Source organism: Chlorocebus sabaeus, chromosome 8 (assembly GCF_047675955.1).
Source record: "Chlorocebus sabaeus isolate Y175 chromosome 8, mChlSab1.0.hap1, whole genome shotgun sequence".
Classification (NCBI taxonomy): domain Eukaryota; kingdom Metazoa; phylum Chordata; class Mammalia; order Primates; family Cercopithecidae; genus Chlorocebus; species Chlorocebus sabaeus.
The window spans coordinates 85,019,262-85,043,953 of record NC_132911.1 but is presented as its reverse complement, the minus strand read 5'-3'; the positions used below and the strand labels follow the sequence as shown (position 1 = coordinate 85,043,953).

At 39.3% G+C, this 24,692-nt stretch overlaps 1 protein-coding gene across 5 annotated transcripts in view; it reads left to right on the top strand.

The window, feature by feature from the left end:
- PAG1 (phosphoprotein membrane anchor with glycosphingolipid microdomains 1) overlaps positions 1–24,692 on the top strand; it is a 141,090-nt gene that overhangs the window by 18,749 nt on the left and 97,649 nt on the right. Inside the window, exons 2-3 of one of the 5 annotated variants that reach the window (XM_038000349.2) lie at positions 15,170–15,253; positions 24,617–24,675. The exons of 1 other annotated variant lie outside the window; for it this stretch is intronic. The gene's annotated coding sequence lies outside the window, so the exon portion shown is untranslated. Of the gene's footprint in view, positions 1–15,169; positions 15,254–24,616; positions 24,687–24,692 lie in introns of all 5 variants that reach the window. 3 more of the 5 variants (XM_038000345.2, XM_008000966.3, XM_038000343.2) reach the window with 3 other exon arrangements.

The following is a 24,692-nucleotide window of genomic DNA, read 5'->3' as shown; positions in this document are numbered from 1 at the left end:
CAGACTTTTTAAAATTAATCAAATGTTAGATTATCTCCCCAATTGTAGCTGCATCCTGGATTCATGGCTCACCCACTGAAGGTAGTTGCCTTACCTGGGGCAGATTCAGGTAAGGCATACAGTCAGTTCTGTTTTCTGAGCAGCTGGTTGTGATGGTGCCAAGAAGGCTATATACTGTCAGCATATCATTTTTCTCTGTTTTGTTGTTGTTGCTTTTAGTATATGTCTTCACTTATTAAACATTTATTAAGGAGCAAGTATTTTTTAAGCACAGTAATGTGTATTGTACATTAAGGCCTCACAATTTCTACTTTGTAAGAGAGAAAATCTAGTTGAGGTGGTAGTGTGACTTGCCTATCTCATGCAGCTAAGAAAGTTTTGAGTTGAGATTTAAAGAGAGATCTGATACAAGGCGTGTTTTATGCTTTCTCTCTCAATTCTTATATAATTTCTCCTGTTAAAGCTCACCACCACAAGAAATCAGCATTAGTTTTGAGATCAGTTGGGATTAAAAGTGAATTATTAAATCAGATCACATGTCCTTCTGACGAGGTAAAATGACATATACCATGAACTTGAAAAACAGTTTTCATTATTCTTTCTATATGATGTTGAGAAAAGCATACTGCCCAATGAAGAACTTAATTTTAAAAGTTGTAATGTTGTTTCATTGTTGAATCAGTTCCATGATGAAGGATACAATTTTGGATCAAGCTAATATTGCTGAATCTGTAGAGGGACATCAACATTTGATGGTTAGTTGGTTGACATTTAGAAACCCCTTCATTCTGACGTGTAAAGATTCTATGGATTTATCATATCTAACAGAGATCAAATTATATTCAGAATAAATGTATTTCTTCACTGCCTCATTATAGGAAATGGATTTTATTTTTTGCGACAGAGTCTTGCTTTGTCATCCACACTGGACTGCAGTGGAGTGAACACAGCTCACTGCAGCCTTGACCTCCCGCGCTCAAGCAATCCTCCCGCCTCAGCCCCTCAAGTAGCCTGGAGCTACAGGTGCACACCACCATGCCCAGCTGATTTTTCTCTCTCTCTCTCTTTTTTTTTTTTTTTTTTTTTTTTTTTGCAAAGATGAGGTTTTGCCATGTTGCACAGGCTGGTCTTGAACTCCTGAGATCAAGCCATCCACCCTCCTGAGCCTCCCAAAGTGTTGGGGTTACAGGTGTGAGCCATTGCACCCAGCCTGGATTTACTTTTATTCAGACAGATGCCTAAACTAGTATTGTCCAGATTTTGTTCTTTCTTTTTCTTTTTTAAATTAATTAATTAATTTATTTATTTTTGAGACAAGGTCTTGCTGTGTTGCTGAGGCTGAAGTGCAGTGATGCAGTCATAGCTTACTACAGAGTTGAGCTCCTAGGCTCAAGCAATTCTCCCACCTCACCCTTCCAAAAGATTTTAGGCATGAGCCACTGCACCTGGACAGGGTTTTTTTTTTCTTCTTCTTCTTTCTTCATCCTGTGACTTAGGATGCATTTTTAAAATCCCATTGATAAAACTAGTCCTTGACTGCTTGTTGAAGCTTTCATGGACTTTAGCATTTACCAAGTCCTACTGTGAATTCTTTATTTATATATGTATATAATCATGTACCACATACCAACATTTTTTTCAGTGATGGATCATATATAAAACAGTGGTCCCATAAGATTATAAAATCATATATTTACCGTATCTTTTCTGTGTTGTGTTATAATGGCCTCATAGTATTCAATACGGTAACGTGGCTGAAACTGTAGCCTAGGAGCAAGAGGCTACCCGTATAGCCTAGGTATGTAGTACACTATAGCATCTAGGTTTGTGTAAGTACACTGTATGTTGTTCGTGTGATGAAATTGCCCAATGATGCATTTCTCAGGATGTATCCCTGTCATTAAGTGAAACATGACTGTATTCTCTACTAGATCGTAGGGGAAAAGAACTGTGTTTAGTGCATCTTTTGGAGAATCCCTTAGGTGCCTGATACAAAGTGAATTTTTGCGATGATACTCTAACTCGGCATGTGCAAATAGCCAGCTTGTCAGTATGCCCCAATATGCTTCCCTCTGCCACATCTTACATCTTCCTGTAGTCTTTGGCTTACTGTCTCCCATTCAATAGATGAGGCAAATAAAACAGGAAATCACCCTTGATGCCTCTTTATCCTTCAAGGTCTGTATGCTCTATCTATTAAATATCGAATCTGCTTTTGATTTCAAGTCCTTCGGCCATTCTCTTAGTTTAGACCCTTATCATCTGGATGACATATATTCCTGTATTAGCTAGTCTCCATTCTGACACACTTGGACTATATTATCAACATTTTCCACCCTCCTGCCAGGGAGAATTTTCTAACATGCCAATTTGCTCAGGTCATTCTTTAAAATCCTTCATTGATTTTTCTGAACATTGTCTCCAGGTAAGAGATCTAACTCCTTAATGTGGCATACAGTCTTTAGTGACCACCCTAGTGGCCAGTCAGCCTCATTTCTGGCATTCTGCTGTGTAATCTGTGTTCTAGTTACATAACTCAGGGTTCCTCACGTGTGGCCCGAGGCTTTCATAAACCATTCCCTAGAGTTCGTCAGCTGACTTCCCTGTTTGGGTGTCCTATTCTCTGAGAAGCTGATCCTGACTGGCCAACCACCTCAACCTATTCTGGTTTCAATGTCCCTCATTTGCATTCCCACGTGCTCTATTACAAATCCCTTTCAAAATGCCTTTCACACTCTGCTATAATTTCTGGTTAGTGGTCTCTCTTTCTCCCACTGGACTGTGAGCTTCTTGAAGGCAGATGTCACATCTTAATATTTATTTCCTCAGTGTCTAGCATTGGATCTAGTCTGTAGGAACCAATCACTTACTTGTGATGTTGGGCAAGTTACATATCCTATCTTTTTAATTGTCCTCATCTAAATAACAGAATGTCTCATAGGGTTTTGTGAGAAATAAAAGAGCTAATATATAGAAAGCATCAGAACAGAGTCTGGCACAGAATGAGAGCTCCATAGATGTGTTCCTGTTTTATAGTCCACCCCAGGGACATAGAAAACTCATTGAATATTTATAGAATGCTATGGATTGATAAAGCCAAGAGGGAATTCCACAAATTACCTGGGAGAGAGTGTAGAAAAATTGTGGGACATGTGATTGTGTTCCTGTACACCAGGAAAATTAGGTACTTGTTTGAGATTGTTTTAATTATATAAAAATACCATTTACATTAGCAACAGAAACTACTCATGGCCCTTTGTGAAGAGAATTGTAGAACTATTGAAATGCATAAAAGAGCTAAGAGTAAGTGGAAAGATATATGCAGAGTTTCTGGATTGAGAGACTCAATATAGGATCATGTGTGATTTTTAAAATTAATCTGTAATTTTAATGCAATTTCAATCAACGTCTTCCCTCACAGATTTGTTTTTGTTTTTTAAATGAGCATGCTGGGAGACCATTCTTCATGGTCTCTCACGTTTCTGCATGTCGTGCAAGCAGAGGCACTGACAGCCCTTTTGTTCTAAACTGTCTTTTCAAGGATGTTTGTAATGTAGCTGTAGAAGATAAAGCTGTAGAAGCTAAAGATAGTGTTTCCCTCCAGAGCAAAGGGTAGGTTTGTTTACTGTACAATCCAATAAAGATAATGTCTCCGAGCAGGGCAAGGCTCCATTATGAACAGTTCATGTTCCCTAAACTCAGGGTTCTTTAAGTATGATACAAACCCCACTGCATGCACAGCATCTGCCTGAGTCCCTCCACAGTGCCCCCTGTATTTGGGCACAAAGTAGAAGTGATTGAACATGAAACTTAATGCTGTTAACTATCCTGTAAATAATTAAGTCCTTTGTCTCAGACCCAGGAGTTTTGTATCTTCTTCCAGCATCTGTAAAAATGTGCAGGCCAACTTGTTAACTTGTAAGTTGGGTGAAATCTCAGATCTTTCACAGTTCTTGACAGAATTGTGATAAATCTCCACTTGTAAAAATCATTTAGCATATTGAATTACAGTGGTGAACAGTAAGAATGTGGTACAATGCTTTCTCAAAAAGCTGAAAACAAATAGATCAGTTATTATTGACAAGAAAGAAACTGTCCTTTGCTGATGTACCTTTTTTCCTTAAGGATGATAAATGAACCTCTTCAGTTTATCTAAATCCTTTCACTTTGATATTTTCCATAACAACTTTCCTTTGCTCTTGTTAGAGTTTAGCATTTCTAGATCTTTCCACTGGCATGTTAAGCTAACTTTTCTGAAGGTGGGTGGTGGGGTTAGTTTGCTTGTCTTTTCAGATATGTGTGTGTTTGCATTAAATAGGCAAGGCAGATTTATTTGGGCTCTTTTTTTGTGACTTAGTACTTTCCCACTATTTTCTAGATCTCCTTACCCAGCTCTTTCTGATTACACCAAAAGATATTATAGTCATTTTGCTATTTGTCTAATTTTGTATTATAGTCATTTTGCTATTTGTATTATAGTCATTTTGCTATTTGTATTATAGTCATTTTGCAATTTGTCCTAACCCTAGCCCTAACCCTAACCCCCTAACTATAGCAAGGATAAACACATTATGGTGTTAAATGCAGTAGAGAAAAAAATAAGAGAGGTGAAAAAAATCCGCAGTTAATAATGATTATGGAATGCTTATTTTAGTGCCAGGAACTATTCTTTTGAAGGGTAATGGACTTTGGGGGATTAAAGATCATAAAAATAGCATTGATAACCAGTTGTAATTCTAATGAACTGCTGTTGAAACACAATGTTCCACTTGTGTCTAGTACATTTTTTTCATAAACATGTAAATTACTCAGGCTGCTTCAAATCCTTTTACGAAGGAATTGGGAGGTAAATAATACATAATCAAAGAAGCACACCCAGACGTAAAGCTCTCTTGAGATAATAGATATTGAGGAGTCATTTTAGGAAAAAAAAGAATGAGGTAATTAGAGAGTACCAAAGTATTTTAAAATTAGAGTAAATATTGGTTCTGAGAAATCTTAAGCTTTAAATCAGTATTTTTCCCCACTGATCTTTGATATGTATTTAGGAGGAGCCCAATGACACCTCAAATGTCTTCACTTTCCTAAAACTATCAAAATTCTTTAAATCATAGTGGACAACATACAAAATGACTTACTTAGGTCTCCAGCCCCAGCGCAGGGTGTCTGGCCAGCCCAGGTGACTGACTGCAGTGTAGCCTTGCAGCCGAGGGTTTGTTCTCATATAGCCATAGAGCCACATGCATGCGCTTATCCCTGAAACATTAGCTGGGCTTGTTCTGTAACTTTGTGCAAGTCGAGTCCTACTCAGTGTGCCCTGTGACTTGCTTCTTTTACTCAGTTATTATTGAGATTACAGTATGTTGCATCTAGCTGTGGTTCATTTTCATTGCTGAATAGAGTTCTGTTGTATGAATATTCCACAATTGACTTATCCACTCTCCTGTTGATAGACATTTGGATTTTATCATTCTGTTCTATTATTAACACAATGCAAAGAATATGCAAGAGTTTCTTTAAAATGGGTCAGCAAACTTTTTCTGTAAATGGTGAGGTACTAAATATTTTAGGCGTTACAGGGCCACATATGGTCACTGTTGCTGCTGCTGCTTCTACAATTTTTTTTTTTTTTTTTTTTTGAGACAGAGTCTTGTTCTGTTGCCCAGGCTAGAGTGCAATGGTGTGATCTCGGCTCACTGCAACCTCCATCTCCTGGGCTCAAGCAGTCCTCCTGCCTCAGCCTCCGGAATAGCTGGGATTACAGGCACGTGCCACCATGGCCAGCTAATTTTTGTATTTTTAGTAGAGACGGGGTTTCACCATGTTGGTCAGGCTGGTCTCGATCTCCTGACCTCGTGGTCCGCCTGCCTTGGCCTCCCAAAGTGCTGGGATTACAGGCATGAGCCACTGTGCCCAGCTGCTTCTACAACTCTTTAAAAATATAAAAGTAATTCTTAGCTTGTGGGCCATGTACCTTAGAGTAGAAGTGCTTATCATCAGTCATAGACATGTACATTTTAAAAGGCAATGAGAAACTTTTTTCAATATGGTTATATCAGTTTACTTTCTCACGAGCAGTAAATGAGAGTATCCCAATGCACCTCCTCCACACCATAACCTAATATTATATTTTTAAATTTGCTTGTCTAGTAGATATGAAATAATATCTTATTATGGGCCTCAATTTGCATTTCCCTGACTGCCAATGAGGTGGAACATCTTTTCCTACAATTATGAACAATTTGTGCTTTCTCTCATAAGAGACATTTGTTTGTATCTTTTGCCTATTTTTTGTTTGGGCTGTTTGTGTTTTTCTTATCAATATGTAGGTATTTTTATATATTCCAGAGACTATTCCACTTCTATATGCTTCAAATATTTTTTCTTTTATGTCCTGTTATTGCATCCTTTTATACACACACACACACATATTTCTTGCCTTCTTCCCTAACAGTGAGAGTAAAAACTACTCACGTTTGCCCTGAACTACTTTAACATATTCCTGTCTGAAGATGAAAAAATGAACTAGATGACTTCTTTTTACAGTACTCTCAGTAATAAATTCTGATTTAGAGTAAATATTCATTATTAAATAAGGCAAAATTTTATTATGAAATAAACTGAAAAAACAAGCCAGATTAAAAGTGTAACTACTTGCTAGAAGAATTAGAATTGTATATGAGAAAGATCCTAAACCAAAAAAAAAATATTGACCAAAATGCGTGCTATGATGTTAAGCATCCAAAGACTTCAAATATTGACTGTGTACTTAAGTTTACCTGACTCTATTAGCAATTCAGTTTTGCATATGAAAGACTTACTCTGACCAAACAAAACTCAAATTTATTCAACATTATTTCTAGGTCTCAGACACCTGGAGATGGCATAGGCTTTGCTATACCTCAGCCCTGTAAGGATGTGTCATGTGTCCTTTTTACATAAAGGGAAAATAAATCCTCACAAAGTCCTATATATTCTTCTATTCCTCTCTGTTGGTAAATTTACTTCTGTGGAGATAGGTAGGGTAATGTACTGTTTTCTTTCCAAAGCGGATTTCACGGTAGGCCGGTGGGCTGTTTTGGACTTGCATATTTAGTACAGGACGGACTCTTGTTATTCTAGTAATGGGCTTGGTTGATCACAGAACACAATGCACCTTTTCATGATTTTAATGCTTGAGTTATTTAATTTTTTGTGCTACTTGTCACTTCACTGTTTAGTTTTCTTTCTAGGGTGCTTTTTGCTGGATTGGCTGTGAGTCAAGCTGGTTGATGAAGCTTCATTTTGCTAAATCTCCAGAATGGCTTGTTAATCCTTATTTTACATTTCACTGAGTACTGTACCATGCAGTTTCCTTCTGTTCAACGAAGGAAGAGAAAATGGCTATATGAAGCAATAACGTGATGAATTTAGAGTCTAGCCCGAGGAATCACCATTTGCTTCTAATTGGCACATGGAGCATAAAATCAGAGCCCTGATTTTTCTAAGAACTATTCCAAGTAAAGGCCCAACAACCATTTTAATTCAGAGCTACTCCTAGATTGTTTTAAAGTGCCTTCATCAATTTGAAGGGTATTTTTATTTATATGTTTCTTGCCATTTATTGTATCTTATTTGATTCTGATACTTTCTCTCAAATTTCTTAACAGTAACCTTTCATGTTGAACTGTGAAAAAAGAAAATGGACTTCATCTTAATGTATTTCACATAGATTTCCATTTACTTTTCACTGTGTTTTTGCCACTCTGTACATTTTACTTATAATAAAGGGTTGGTTAAAGGAAAATAGATGTAATTTTTGGAACTTGTCTGCTATAATATAGTGACTGACACTCGTAATGTACATCCAGTTCTCTTAAATCCCATAAAAAGCCATCGGGGAGAACATTTTTGAGATAATATAAATATAATCTTACATAAGACCTGTGTAGCCACTTCTTATAGACAGCTTAGGAAAGAAAGGAGCCTTCAAATAATTACCAAAGTAGGAAGAAAACTAAAAATCTCTCGTATTAAGGTTAATAATTGCAAAATGGCACCCACATAGAAAAAGTCGCTTCCTTTCATTTTCTTGAAATAGCTTAAAACAAAAAGTTAACATCATTTGGGTACTTTTTGAGAACTTTTAAATATATTATTTTTAAATTGATTTTCTGAAGGGTTAAATACATGGTTTTGAAGTTTTTCTTAACGTATTTTGAAAGTATTTTAAATTGATTTTATGTAAACTTTTGCTACTATTGGATGTAGCCTTTTCAGTATAGCAAATCCAATGTCCTTACTTAATGAGCTTTCTAATTTTAACCTCAAAATTAAAGGAAGAATTTGTTCTATTTCCAGAAAGATGGAGTAGACATACTTTTCCCTGTTCTTCCCACTAAGTACAACTAAAATTCCTAGACATTGTACATAAAACAAACGTAAGAAGATTCTGGAAAGTAGAGGAAAGATGGCAGAATATCTATAGAACTCAAAACCCAGGCAGTACACAATAGTGAGTTACCCTGGCTTTTCTTCTTTTTGCATCACATTTCCCAGAGCTCATATATTCCTTTTTTTTTTTTTTTTTTTTTTTTGAGATGGAGTCTTGCTTTGTTGCCCAGGCTGGAGTGCAGTTGTGCCATCTTGGCTCACTACAACCTCCTCCTCCTGGGTTCAAGTGATTCTCCTGCCTCAGCCTCCCAAGTAGCTGGGATTATAGGCATGCACCACCATGCCCAGCTAATTTTTGTGTTTTGAGTAGAGATGAAGTTTCACCATGTTGACCAGGCTAGTCTTGAACTCCTGACCTCAAGTGATCCACCCACCTCGGCCTCCCAAAGTGCTGGGATTATAAGTGTGAGCCACCACACTCGACTGAGATTCCATATATTCCTGATGAAGAAGGCAGCGAGCAGAAGACACCAACAGGCATATACAAAAGCAAATAAGTGAAAGATGAAAAATCTGTTTACTGAAACCAGAGGACCAGGAAAGGTAGAGCCTAGCAAAATGGAAAACTTTTAGATAATAACTGTTGTACTCTAGCCAAACCCCACAGAAAAAAAAAATGTGGCCTCACCCTACCAGCAAAAGCTGATAGGGAAACCTAGACTTCCACCCTTGCCAGCTCTAAATTGAGGGCTGAGGTGTCCTGAGGCACCCCAGCGCTCACCACTGGGTAGTGTCGCAGAAAACTGAGTTGGGAGCCAAGGCTTTCATTTCTGCTTCGTAGTAACAAAAGCCTCCACCCCAACCCCATGTAAGTAGAAACTACATGCAGAACCTGGGTTTCTACTCTCCCCAATTCTTGACAGTAATAAGGAGCCCTTTTCCTCTCCGACTGTGGTGGTGTCAGTGGACATCATGTGGGAACCAGAAACACTGCTTCTCCCAGCCAGGAAGTATTGTTGGAGGCCCGATGGAGAGCCAGAACTCCCACCCCTACCTAGCAGTAAGAATGCATCAGCCTCAGGTATCAGGGGAGGTGTAGTAGGAAACCTGATTCTACCCCAGTCATCAGGATAACCAGCAATAATAACACAGTCTCCCCATTCCCTTGTTGGAGTGGTAACAGAGGAAAGCAACTAAAATGGAAAGTTTAAGTAAGATCCAGAGTCTCATAACATAATACCCAAAATGTTTCAATGAAAAAAATCACTTGTTATACCAAAAACCAGAAAGATCTCACAATGAACGAAGAAAAAAAAAAAGGCAGTCAACAGAGGCCAGCACCAAAATGACAAGGATGTTAGACTTGTCTGCTAAGGATTTTAAAACAGCCGTCATAAAAATGCATCATTGAGGAATTCTGAACATGCTGGATGCAAATGACAAAATAGAAACTTCAGGAAATAAATAGGAAATATAATGAAGAACCTAGTGAGCATCTTAGAACAGAAAAATACAGTAACCAAAATAAAAATCTCAGTGCATGGGCTGGACAACAGAATGCAGGGGTCAGGAGAAAGAATCAGTAAAGAGAGAACCATCAAAATTATTCTGTCTCAACACTAGAAAGAAAATAGAATATAGAGCCTCAAGGACCTGTGGAACTACACTTGACATCTATCTCTTGTGTCATTAGAGTCCCTTAAGAAGCATAGGAAGAGGGAGGGGCTGGAAAAGTACTTGAGAAATCATAGCTGAAGACTTGCCACATTTAACAAAAGACTGAAACCTACAGATAAAAGGAGATAAGCGCAGTAGGCTGAATAATGGCTCCCCCACCAATGATGCTCACGTCTTGATCGCCAGAACCAGTGAACCAGGTTCTTTTTTTATTTTTATATTTTAATGTGGTAAAAGGGATTTTGCAGAGGTAAGTAATTTCAGGATTTTTTTTTTTTTTTTTTCTTTTTGAGACAGAGTCTCTCTCTCTTGCCCAGGCTGGAGCACAATGGCACAGTCTCGGCTCACTGCAACTTCTGCCTGCTGGGTTCAAGTAATTCTTGTGTCTCAGCCTCCCGAGTAGCTGGGACTACAGGCGTGTGCCATCATGCCCGGTTGATTTTTGTATTTTTAGTAGAGATGGGGTTCCGCTGTGTTGGCCAGGCTGGTCTTGAACTCCTGACCTCAGGTGATCTGCCTACCTCGGCCTCCCAAAGTGCTGGGATTACAGGCGTAAGCCACCGCACCCAGCCAAGGATTTTGAGGTACAGCAGTTGCACTCCTCAGCATTTAATCCCAGAGAAATAAAGATACATTCTCACAAAAACCTGTGTATTAATGCTTGTAGCAACCTTATTTGTAATAGTCAAAACTGAAAATAACTCAAATGTCCTTTAATGGATGAGTGGCTAAACAAACCAGTACATCCGTATCATGGAATACTACTTCACAATAAAACAGAGGAGCTATTGATATATGCAACAGCTAGTGTGAATCTCTAGAGAGCCATGCTGTGTGAGTAAGGCCAGTCCCAAATGGCTACATGTAACATGACTCCATTTATGTAACATTCTTTAAATGATAAAATCGCACAGATAGAGATGAGATTCATGATTGCTAGGAGTTAAGGATGTGGTAGGGGCAGGAGGGAAGTGGGTGGGCCTACAGAAGGGCAACATGAGTAATACTTGGTGATGGAAGCGTTCTGTATCTTTCCTCTATCAATGTGTATACCCTAGTTGTAATATTGTACTATAGTGTTGCAAGAAGTTACTAGTGAGGGAAACTGAGCAGGGGGTACGTGAGATCCCTCTTTATTATAAGTAATGGCTTGTGAATCTATAACTAAAATTTTAAAATTTAATTTAAAAACGAAATAACTTTTTAAAATTTCTTGTAACTACATCAATTTGAAAACACAATGCTATATCATATATAAAGAACTTTGCATATCCAAGTTCAGAAAGATGTTAGTACAAAGTTGCCTCTTCTGAAGTCTGTTGTTTTTTTTTTTATTATTTGCTTGGGGATTGGGAAGGAAGGTAAGGGATTCTGTTTTATCAATCATATATGTTAAAAATAGATAATATTTGTTAACTCCTAAACACCCTGTGAGGTCAGCATTATTGTAAAGAAAAACACACTGAGACACAGGGAGGTGGAATGATTTGCCCTGATGAGTAGTGAGGCCACATTTGGACTCGACAGTCTGGTCCCAAAGTCTGCATCCTTTCTTAGTGACTATACTCTTTGGCCTATCTGCATAGACTATTAGTATCCAAGTATCTTTCCGCAGCAGGACACTCACCTCAGAAAGTTTAAGCACTTTTCCTAGGTCACAGAGTCATAGCTGTGGGACTGAAAGTCAAGACCTTTCCTATCAAAATCCCATCCTCCTCACACCTGGGAGATGCCATATTCCAAATGGCCCTCAGACCTGATCCTCAAGCATATTTTGTCTGCCCACTTAGTGCTGGGCAGTAGATTATTCACATTAGCAGTATATATTTAAACATTGTGAGATATATTAAAAATCCAGGCTTCTAGCTTCTCAGGAAAAATAAGAAAATCTGCCAACACTGGGTTTACATTCTAAATTCTCCCAAAGGAGTTAGATATAGGATGTTTAGGGACTGCCTCTTTAATTGAGGTTGTTTGCCTCTGTCCTTACCACTCCTTACCCAGAGACCACAGCCAGCCATCAGCTGGTTTTTATTGTGCAACACTGTTGTTTTTCTTAGAGTAGAGGAAATGCCTCTGCCTACCTCACACCAAATCATGGCTTTTACGTTTTACCTTTTATCTTGGCAATTTGGGGGGTTGTATTCTTCCTGATTATAAACTACTTAAAGTTATATTTCTGAAAATCTCCATTATTAGTGGATTTGCAGTTATTAAACTCAAGACTCCCATAGAATTGAAGGTGCTGAAATCACTAGTCCATTGATGAAGACTAGTCACTAAAACAAATAGGCATACAGGAAATAGAATATGTCTCCTTCAATATTTCTTGAATTAGAAATTATGAGTATTGCACAGTCACTCTGTTTATCGCTACAATTGCTTTAACATTCCTTTCTAAAGACTTTCTAGTAGTTTATCTGGAGATTCAATGAGGTGCTTATAAATTGATTTTGTGCCAGGTGCAGTGGCTCCTGCCTATAATCCCAGCACTTTGGGAGGCCTTGACGGGAGGATCACTTGAGACCAGGAGTTTGAGACCAGCCTGGGCAAGATGGCAAAACTCAACCTCTACAGAAAATTTTAAAAATTATCCGGGCATGGTGGTATGTGCCTATAGTCCCAGCTACTTGGGAGGTTGAGGTGGGAGAATCACTTGAACCTGGGAGGTTGAGGCTACAGTGAGCCATGGTCGTGCCACTGTACTCCAGCCTGAGCAACAGAGCGAGACCCTGTCTCAAAATAAATAAATAAATGAAATAAATTGATTTTGCTTCTTGGCATGTGATATGCATAATAATAATAAATATTTCTTCTCTGTCTGGCTTTCTACTGAAGTATTTTCGGTTCTATAGTTCAAGGTCCCTCCACCCCTGTTGGCCTTTCTCTTAAGGGGCCCAACTCTGAGTGTGTCTCCTGAGTCTCATATGCTCAGTGTGAAATAGTTGACCAAGTAGGAAATGGAAGTGAAGAATTTCGCAGAAGGGGAATTTGCCATGAGGGAAGGGTTAATAAGTTATTCCTGTTGATAGCCTTTGCAGTGCCTAGCACATTCACATTACAGAGTAGATGCCCAGAAGTGAAATGATTATGTTTGACGTTGAACTCCTAAGTAATTCATATTGTCTGAGGATAATAATCCTGCAAATTATATTACAGTCAGAAGTGTTTTTGGTTTTATCTTTCCAATTGAGGAGTGGATGACTGGAGGCTGCCTTGTTTGCGTGAGTGGTGTTGGGATAACCTTCCAGGCTGGGCATGTGATTCCTGAAGAAGTGGCTACTTGTTGGCTCCCGTATTAATGCAGAAATTAGTGTTTGAGCTGATAGGAAGTAAGAGGGGGGAATCAGGGAATGGAGAGGCTGCTTGGGATGGAATCTGTAGACTCTTCCTGTCCTACCTCTGGTTGCTAATCTATGTTATCGTTACTGGAAGGGGAGGCCTGCGAAGGTTGAGTCCTGGCTAAGATTTCACCAGACCAGGAGATCAGTGACTTCTTAGCTTATAATTCCACTGTAGGTGAAACTCTAGCATTTGCAGGCAAGATGGAAGATAAGGAAGTGGGTGAAGGGGTGAAAAATGAAATAAATATTGAATAAAGCACCTGTAATCTGGAACCAGACCGTGTGTTTTTAGTTTCTGCCTCACTGCCATACTACTGTGTAACCTTGGGCAAATAAGTGATCTTTGAATGCTTCAGTTTCCTCGTGTGTGAAATGGGAATAATAATAGTGTTTTCCTCATAGTGTAAATAGCCAGTAAGTAGCAGCATCTCTGCACTGGAAATTTTTTTTTTTTCTTTTTGTCAATTGCTCTTTTTATTCTGTACCTACAATGTCATCTAAATAGCCTGTCCCTTAGTGTATGTAGTCAGGAGCCTAAGAAGAAATTTCGAGAAAATAAGGAAGGATAAAGGAATAATAAGCAAGGATGAAGGATTGCCTGCATTTGAGATCCTTGTCAATGTGTGTTTTCTCCAAAGAAAATGTGTCTGTTTTCCAAAGAAACCTAGGCATGTCTCTTTGGAGAACCTGTTTCCAACCTTAGATGATTTTTCAGATTCAGTCTGTGTGCTAAACCCAAATCTTCTCATTTCCAAAGTACATCTGTTTATGACTTATAATATGTTAGGAAGGTATTTTGCCCTGGTGAAGAAGGTCTTAGTTCTTATCCCTACTTAACTAAGGGATAGAGAAGAAAACTTCCAAATTACAATGAAATTGATTGACCTCAATTCTTTTTAGATATTTGTCTGCAAAATGTCTTTAGTAGTAGGTTTTAATACTTTTGCAGTTGATTTTATTAAACAGATTAAAAGCTTAAGCCCACTTAACTCAATAAATAAGTATATAAAAGTCACATACAACTAAGTACTTCAAACCCAGAAACTCTGGCACTGAAGAAGATAAATTAGCAGACACATTCTATGTACTTTCCTACCTCAAGACATTTGAGTATATGTACTTTCTGTACCTCAAGACATTTGCTGAGTACGTTTATAACAATGATCATGTCAGAAATAATACATGGATTTTTATTGATCCATTTCATTTACGTGGATTTGATCCCAAATGATAGGATGATGTTCTCGTATGAAGGTCATGCCTTGAGGGAGAGGAGAGTGGTTTTTAAGTAAGCCTGTCCCCTTCTCACTCTCTTTGATAGGGTGGTCTCTCCCAGGGTTTATTTAGGAAGTGATGGAACACAGGTCAGTCTGTCCTTGTCTCTCACCAATCTGAACATTTCACTTTCAGCAAAATTTTCATATTATTTTCAAACCATTACTCCACATCTTGTGTTATTGATTTGGTTAATCTCTGCTGGTTTTAAGGCATATCTTCTTCAAGACAGCATTTTTCTTTTATATCCAACAAATTCCTTTCAGATTTCTAAATGTTAAAAAAAAAAAAACTTAGTTGTGGACAAAAGTACAGCCAATCTCTTTACACCTGAAGAAATTAATGTTTTTTCCAGAAAAGTTATATGTTAGGAGGGTGACAATTAGTATTCAAATGTGAGTGAGGAAAAGAATAAAGACTGAGGCAAACAAATATTACCATTATTGCAGTGTTCCCTGCAATCTGTGGGTTGTTATTTATTTACAGCTTTGTTCCCATAGGCCCCCAGAAGAGAAATGCAAGGAGGAGTACTCCTGAAGGAGAAGAGGCTGTAGAAGGTTGGAATAAAGAGCAACAAATCCCAGGTCAGGGTATGGAAGGGCTTACAAATCACTTAGCCTGTCTGGGTCCCAAACTTTCTCAACTGTAAAATGAAGCAGTTGAACTTGATGGTTCTCTAGTTGGTGCCTCTTAGACTTTAATGTACATCCTGTTAAATGTGCAGATTCTGACTCAGTAGGTCTGGAGCAAGGTCCGGGGTTTGCCTTTCTAATGAGTTCCTGGATGGTGCCAATGCTGCTGGTCTGCAGATCACACACTGTTTAGCAAGCTCTGCACGATTTCTAAGCTCAAGCTTCCATTAACTGTACGATCCTATGAACGTGCAGTCGGCTGACATTTTAGAAAAGACAGGAAGGTTTCATGAAACATGCCTACCATGGTATTAACCATTCTTATTCTTCATAATCATCTTCATCAAAAACTCTTTAAGTGCCTAATTATGCATAACAGCTTCCCATGCTTTACAGAAGAACTAAGTAGATTTGGTCTTTGCCTTATCAGACTTAACAACCTAAGACAGAGAAATATGCCTAGAGACAATAATAAATATTGAGGCGGTAATAAATATTGAATGATAAATGTTCACCCAGATATAGAACACAATAAAATTTTTAAAAAGTATGTACTTAGCACGGGCCCTAGGATATTTATTTTCTTACAGCTTGTCTTCCTTTCAAAATCTGAGGAACCAAAGAAGTTGCCCTATAATTTTTACATAAAAGCAAGAGATTTCTCTTTCTATTTTGCAGATGGGGGTTGGAAATGGGAAGATCAGTTTCTCAGGCTACTTTTAATGTTGTTGTTTGCTCTGTTTTGGCCTCACTGACTTAAAAAGAAATATTTTATTAGCCCTGAACGCCTAACCCTGATTACCATATGCAGATGCCTTGGCTAGACTTTGTGCTTCTCAGCACTGTGTGTGTACACAGGCTTATTAAATTAACCTCAGCTCCTCCTACCCAAGAACCGCAGGCCCATCTAGTCACCCTCACACCATCCTTGGGAAGCAAAGGAGGCAGAGCTGGACATTGTTCTCTCTGAATCATGGGCTGTTAGGTGATGCTGAGAAGGAAACTGGTGTGTCCAAAGCCTTGTGGTAATTCACATGGGAAGCTTTGGATTTGCTTCTGTTTCTTCTGTACACATTTGCATTTGCTGAACTGACCTAAGGACTTGATCTGCCTTGGTGTGGGAAAGGATCAGATAAGAGGTCATTGCTGGCATTTTCTCCTGACAGCAAAACAGGTTCTGTTCCTGGAGGCCGGGTCACCAACCAACAGAGATTGTGTTCAGGTACCCATGGTGATGAGCCGGTTTGTTATAACTGTACCGCAGGTTAGCAGAGTGATGCCAAGATGACTCATTTCATTGATTGTTGTAGCTTAGCAAGAGCTACAAGAATTATCACAGATCTAGAAAATGGTCACATCTAAGCAAGGGCCTCTGTATCAAATATTTACCAATAGTGAGATTAGAGACCCTTGTTTACACCTTCTCAACTCAAGTAGGGACATATAATATGTAGTAACGACTATGTGTATGCTCAGAGATGCGGGAATGCAGAGGGAGCTGTGTGTGCCACACTCTTGAGCTTTAGCTGTGTGTTATCCTGTGTATGTGTGTGAGGAGCCGCTGTGGAATCAGGTGCACTTGGGTTTGAAACTTGGCTCCACCACTCACTGGCTGTGTCATTTCACATTTCTAGGCCTCAGTTTCCCCATCTGTAGGACCAGCATAACAATAGTATGAATCCCATAGAATTCTTGTGAGCATTAAATAAGATGAGGGTATGGAATGTATAGCATGGTGTCTGCAAATAGTACTTGATGATTATTAGTAATTATGGTAAAACTCATACATGACAGCATCTGAAATCATTTGTCTTGAAAGAAGCTAAAGATTCTAAATTATTTCACATGCAAGTGTTTGTACAGGAGGTTGTCTCTCGGTTCATGAAAATGTCACACTCTTTTTATTAGGAGTAAAGATTGTAAGGAGGCAAAGCCTCCATTAGCTAGACTCAACCTCTTCTTTCACTCTAATGTCATATACAACTGTTTTCTCTTTTTTATAAAATTATAAAGAGGCAAGTCAGTCTACTCATACTAGAAGATACAAAACCATGAATAATTATTATAGCAGGAAGCTAAACTTCTAAAAAGCCACAAATGGCAATACTATACATTTTGCATTAGTGTCTTGGAATAGATCTATATGGGCACATGGAATTACACAGGCCGAATTGAGGACACTAAGTATCTGGTTGCCTTCTCGCAGGCAAACTAGAGTGGAGATGGGTACCTGGTTGCAGGAAGTAAGGAGGTCTCTTTTGCCTACAGACAGGGAGGGAAAGCTAACCAACATTTGGAGGAGCAGCGTTCTTTGGGAAATTGAATTTCAAGCCCGCTAACCATATCATAAGACTGCAAGGCCTGGCAGAACAAGAGCATCAGGCAGCTGGATGGAAACCCAAGAAACCAAAATGAACAATTTAAAGTGGAGCTGTTTGAAGGGGAAACAGAGCCCCAGGGAATTTCCTAACCTCAGAATGCTATTCACTAGCCCTTTTTTATAGGGTGTCTGTGGCTTCTGGTTGCCTGCAAATTGAGCCAGCATGGTGCAGATGTGACAGTGGTTTAAGGCTGTTTTTCCCCGAATTTAGTGTGAATCACCTGGGGATCTTATTAAAATGCAGAGTCTGACTCAGTAGATCTGAGGTAGGATCTGAGATTCTGCCATTTTTAACAAGTCCCCAGATATTGCAGAAGCTGCTGGTCCTGGGGCCATACTTTAAGTAGCAAGTGTCTAATCCACTCTCTCCCCAACCATTCCATCCTCTGATCACCACCTTCTGTCTCCTATCCTCTGTACCTTAACTCCAACCATTCGTGGCCCACCAGTACTCACCATCCAGTGATCCTACTAATTTTCATTGTCTGTCACCCCTGCAGTTCTCCTTTCCTAGTTATCTAGCTTAGATTCCATGATCCCGTGTTATAATTATTCTTTTGCATCCACCCTCAGGTTCTTTGCTGCTCCCTCCTTTGTCATGATCCTCACTGGCAAAACCCCAACCCTGGGTAACACAGCTCTCTCCCCATGCCACATCTTCACCTACACTGGCGAGTGTGGCTGAAGGAGCACACATCACTGTGCTCACAGGTTCCACTTTCATCTCAGCGGGTCCCTGTGCCACTATTCTGTTTACTCTTCCCCTTTTCTGGATCATCTTCTTGTGCCCTTTCCTCAAACCTCAAATACATCCCTCTCCATCCTCATTCTCAGCTGGTAATCTTGCTACCTTCCCTGGATCACATGTCTGCACGTGTGCCCACACCTGGCCGGTGCTCCCCTGCAGTGGGCATGGAAGCACCAGGCGTGCTGTAGCTCTCTGAGGGGTGCCCAAGGTGGGCACATGGAGGGGCCAGTGGAACCAGCCCCTTCTGACCTGCCTCACCCCAACCTTCAGGTCTGTGCTCAACCAACATTTTCTCAGTGATGCCTTTCCGGACTCCCCAACTCAAAGCAGTGCCCACTCCCCAGGCAGTTGCTACCCCCATAGTGCCTCTGTGGTTTTCTTCAGTGATGATCACAGCTGTTCTGCTAGATGGTGGGTTCGTTTCCCACCTCCACTAGAAAGATCCATGAGGACAGGGAATTTTGTCTTGGTCAATATCGAAACCCCCACCTAGAATAGTGGCTGACACATGGACATTCTCCTTAAAGAAAGTATTTGGATAGATACTAGCATGGGAGATGTGATTGTGTTTGGACAGAATCAGAAAAAGCCAACTAGGAAGAACTGCATGTCCACACATGTTTTTAAAAAGCCACTCCCAGTCTTTTTGAATAGACAAGGCTAAGGAAGATCCCTGTTCAAGGATGCTTTTGGACCTGAATGTGCTGAATTTACTAGAGATTGTTGAGCCCACCAGGCCCTTCAGGGATCAGGAGGGGAAAGGACCAACATCAAATTCCATCTGAGAATCCTGTCCCTTGTCTCATTTGATGCTCTCAGGGAGGTGGTAGTGTAAGTTAGGATGTAACCACCCGACACTGCTCTGCACTCCACAGCGTTGTCATCCTCACTTAGGACACTAGCAGAGCTGTAACCAGTTCCATTTTACAAATCTGCAGGCTAAATATGGCTAATTCTCTGTGGTTTGAGGAAAAGAGATATATCATGGTTATGCCTAGGACTTCATGTGGGCCAATCATGATGAAAACAACCACAGGACAAGTTGGCAGTGGAAATGTCCTAAGATATCACAGAATGAAGTTGATTGCCCTGAAAATGTGTTGTGCTGCCAATCCTATTCAACATAGTATGAGAAGTTCTGTCCAGGGCAATCAGGCAGGAGAAAGAAATAAAGGGTATTCAGTTAGGAAAAGAGGAAGTCAAATTGTCCCTGTTTACACATGACATGATTGTATATTTAGAAAACCCCATTGTCTCAGCCCCAAATCTCCTTAAGCTGATAAGCAACTTCAGCAAAGTCTCGGGATACAAAATCAATGTGCAAAAATCACAAGAATTCCTATACATCAATAACAGACAAACAGAGAGCCAAATCATGAGTGGACTCCCATTCACAATTGCTTCAAAGAGAATAAAATACTTAGGAATCCAACTTACAAGGGATGTGAAGGACCTCTTCAAGGAGAACTACAAACCACTGCTCAGTGAAATCAAAGAGGATACAAACAAATGGAAGAACATACCATGCTCATGAATAGGAAGAATCAATTTCGTGAAAATGGCCATACCACCCAAGGTAATTTATAGATTCAGTGCCATCCCTATCAAGCTACAAATAACTTTCTTCACAGAATTGGAAAAAACTACTTTAAAGTTCATATGAAACCAAAAAAGAGCCCACATTGCCAAGACAATCCTAAGCCAAAAGAACGAAGCTGGAGGCATCATGCAGCCTGACTTCAAACTATGCTACAAGGCTTCAGTAACCAAAACAGCATGGTACTGGTATCAAAACAGAGATATAGACTGATGGAACAGAACAGAGCCCTCAGAATTAATACCACACATCTGTAACCATCTGATCTTTGACAAAACTGACAAAAACAAGAAACGGGGAAAGGATTCCCTATTTAATAAATGGTGCTGGGAAAACTGGCTAGCCATATGAAGAAAGCTGAAACTGGATCCCTTCCTTACACCTTATACAAAAATTAATTCAAGATGGATTAGAGACCTAAATGTTAGACCTAATACCATAAAAACCCTAGAAGAAAACCTAGGCAATACCATTCAGAACATAGGCATGGGCAAGGACTTCATGTCCAAAACACCAAAAGCAATGGCAACAAAAGCCAAAATTGACAAATGGGATCTAATTAAACTAAAGAGCTTCTGCCCTGCAAAAAAAAACACTACCATCAGAGTGAAAAGGCAACCTACAGAATGGGAGAAAATTTTTGCAATCTACCCATCTGACAAAGGGCTAATATCCAGAAACTACATAGAGCTTTAATAAATTTACAAGAAAAATCAAACAACCCCATGGGCAAAGGATATGAACAGACACTTCTCAAAAGAAGACATTTATGCAGCCAACAGATGCATGAAAAAATGCTCATCATCACTGGCCATCAGAAAAATGTGAATGAAAACTGCAATGAGATACCATCTCACACCAGTTAGAATGGCAATCATTAAAAAGTCAAGAAACAACAGGTCCTAGAGAGGATATGAAGAAATAGGAACACTTTTACACTGTTGGTGGGACTGTAAACTAGTTCAGCCATTGTGGAAGAGAGCATGGCGATTCCTCAAGGGTCTAGAACTAGAAATACCATTTGACCCAGTCATCCCATTACTGTGTATATACCCAAAGGATTATAAATCATGCTGCTATAAAGACAGACGCACACATATGTTTATTGTGGTACTATTCACAATAGCAAAGACTTGGAACCAACCCAGATGTCCATCAATGATAGACTGGATTAAGAAAATGTGGCACATATACACCATGGAATACTATGCAGTCATAAAAAAGGATGAGTTCGTGTCCTTTGTAGGGACATGGATGAAGCTGGAAACCATCATTCTGAGCAAACTCACAAGGACAGAAAACCAAACACCACATGTTTTCACTCATAGGTGGGAATTGAACAATGAGTACACTTGGACACAGGATGGGGAACATCACACACCAGGGCCTGTCGTGGGGTGGGAGAATGGGGGAGGGATAACATTAGGAGATATACCTAATGTAAATGATGAGTTAATGAGTGCAGCACACCAACATGGCACATACGTTGTATACATATGTTGTATACATATGTAACAAACCTGCACTTTGTGCACATGTGCCCTAGAACTTAAAGTATAATAATAATAAGAAAGAAAGAGAATGTACTGATCATTCACAAGGAGTCAGGTGTTCAGTCTACTGAAAGTGAAGGAAAGGCATATCTAGCAATACTTTTTATTTTATTGTGAAGAGTTCTGCTTTTAATAACATTGTCAGCATGCACTAAATCATTGCTTCTCAAGGTTTAGAGCTGCTGTGACGCAGAGAAAAGCACAGGGTGTTTTGTGTGTATTGAATAAGATAGCTGACCTCACGCAGGGCTGAGAATACAGCAGATGCTTTTTACATACACCCACTCCCTCATCTATGCCTTTTCCAGTGGTCCCCATCCACATTACTGTTTTTCTGCATGATATGAAAGTTAAGATATAAATATGAGAGTATGTGAGTGTGTGTTTGTGTTTAAGAGATGCCGTAGCTCTGTCGCCCAGACTGGAGTGTAGTGGTACAACATAGCTCACTGCAGCCTCCAAATCCTAGGGTCAAGCAATCCTGCCACTTCAGCCTCCTCAGGAGCTGGCATTATAGGTGTGAGCCGCTATGCTCAAATTATTGTGTTTTAATAAGTCATCATTCATTTTAGACCAGTGATTTTCAACTTGGGAATGATTTTGCTCCTAAGGGGACATTTGTTGAAGTCTGGAGACATTTTTGTTTATTACAACTCAGGGCAGGAAATGCTAGCCCCTCAAAACAAAGAATTATCTAGCCCCAAATGTCAGCAAGGGCAAGGTTGAAAGTCCTGTTTTAGAGCATGTACTTTACATTGGTGTTTATAGTTATTTCCTCATTGGATTCTAAATAAAGGAAGGAGAGGACTGAGACGGATGTGACCGGCTGAAGACACAGTGGAACAGGAAGTTGGAACAAGTTGGAGGACCCACCTATCAGGTGCCAGGATTCACCCACTCTTTACAAGCACACTGCAGTTTCCAGCTTAAAAACAAGTGCTTTATTAGATATACTCACTAGCAAAACCCCAACCCTGTATAACCCAGCTCTCTCCCCATGCCACATCTTCACCTACACTGGTGAGTGCGGCTGAAGGAGCACACATCTCAGTGGGTCCCTGTGCCGCTAGTCTGTTCACTCTTCTGTATTGGTTGGTTAGCCTCTAAAGCAGACAGGGTGGCAGAGGCATGGAGGACTCAGGAGGGCAGTTAGGATGATGAGATGACACTGGAAAGGCTGGGCACTGTGACAGGGAGATTGCCACAATGCCAGGGGCTTGGGTTTTATCACAAGGGATGTGGAGAACAAGCATGGATGGGGCCTGCCAGAGCCAAACTATCCTGCTCTTTTCTGTACTGTAATCACAACCTGTTTATACTCCTCTTATCCCTTGTGTCTCTCTGTATTGTGCTACTTACTTGTAACTTGGGCTCCTGAACTGGGCCTTATTATTTTTGGGGCCTATAATAATAATAATAATAATATTATTATTATTATTATATTATAATATCTATTATAATATAATATATTATTATATTATAATATAATAATATTATATTATAATAATATATATATTATAATAGGCCCTATAATAATAACTGGACCTATTATTCTTTGCCTTTGTGTGCCCCTTGTGTATAGCACAGAGATTTATCAGTGAGTGTTTATTAAACAGATATGGCAGTGTTTTAGACACCACTAGCAGCCTCTCAAAATAATTTTCTCCACTTTTGAACATTTGGGTACTATTTGGGTACTACTCCCAAATACTTGTTTCCAGTGCAGTTGTTTAGAGCTTGAAATGCATCCTCCTGGTTTGATAAATGATAGGTTTTCAGACTGGTGAGGAAATGTCCCAGCACCCACAGTGTTGCTGAGCCATAGTGCTTAGTAGCTCAGGATGGGGGATTTCCCAGCAAAAGGCCAAGAGAAGAGAGTGTCCATTGCCTTTCTTCATTGCATGTGGACTCGGCACATGTGTTCTTTACCATTCTACTGCCTCTCTGACCTGGAACCTCCTCTCGCCTTCTGCTGCACTTTTCTCTTTTCTCATATTCAAGTGGCTTTTAGACTACATGGGTTAAGAGTCTGGGGGTTCCTGTCTTGCTGGACACTGTGGAGTCTGACACTGGAGCTCATGGAAGAATTACCACCTTGCTTGTTGTCAGCTTGACTATTTGGTCTTTCAAATGTTGTTTTGCTTTTCATTTCTTCTAAGAATTAGCTTTCTTTTCTCTTTTAAACTTTACCAAAAAACAAAAGAGGGGAGAGGAGGCACCGGTTTCCCTCAGTGGATATTTCTCTAGGGAAAATTCAGTCTTGTTATTAGGTTCATTCTTTAACTACCCATGCTTTTTACTTCCACTTAGCATATTTTCAGATGTCTACTTAGATACATAGTTCTACAAAAACAGAATTTTCGATTTGAGATTACATTCCTCAAACTCAAATCACACTTATTCTTGGAGAAGTGATCTTTATAAGTGATAGTTTTATTTTTAAGCATAAGAAGCCATGTTAACAAAAATACAGCATATTTCAAGATGAAGACATTAAATAATATAGCTAAATATAACAATTATCACGTCTGCATACAATTTGGTTTCACTTTTTTTTTTTTTTGCTTAAAAGACTGTCATCTTCTTGACGCATGCAACCAGTTTTGTTTTTGCTTAATCCATGTACATTGCACACGGGCTCTAGAGGTCTGTGTTTGAGGTGTGCAGGTGCAGTGCTGTTGATAAACCCTAGTTACTGTTATCATTGGTGCAAATGAGTTAGAAGGCAGCAATGATTAAAATGAAGTATGGACATAATTTATTACTACATGCTATTAATAATGCCATCATTTTTACTTTTCTGCATGTATAAAATTAGGAATAACATATAGGTCTGGTATTTTAAGAGCAAGTTTTAGCTTTTGCTTTTTAACATTCTTTTATTATAGTATGAAAGCAGTAAAGGCTCATTAAATAATCATTTTTCAGTTGCTTACTATTGGCCCTTAAATAAGTAAATGACAAGATGATCTTAATTGTTGCAGTTTTAATCCAGTTCAGAATTTTGAAATTGTTTTCTCTTATGTTTCTTTTCCAGAAAACACAAGGTGGTTCTCCTATTTCAGCAGTTGACCACAACTTCATTGCTGGGAAACGGTGATTTCAAAGTATTT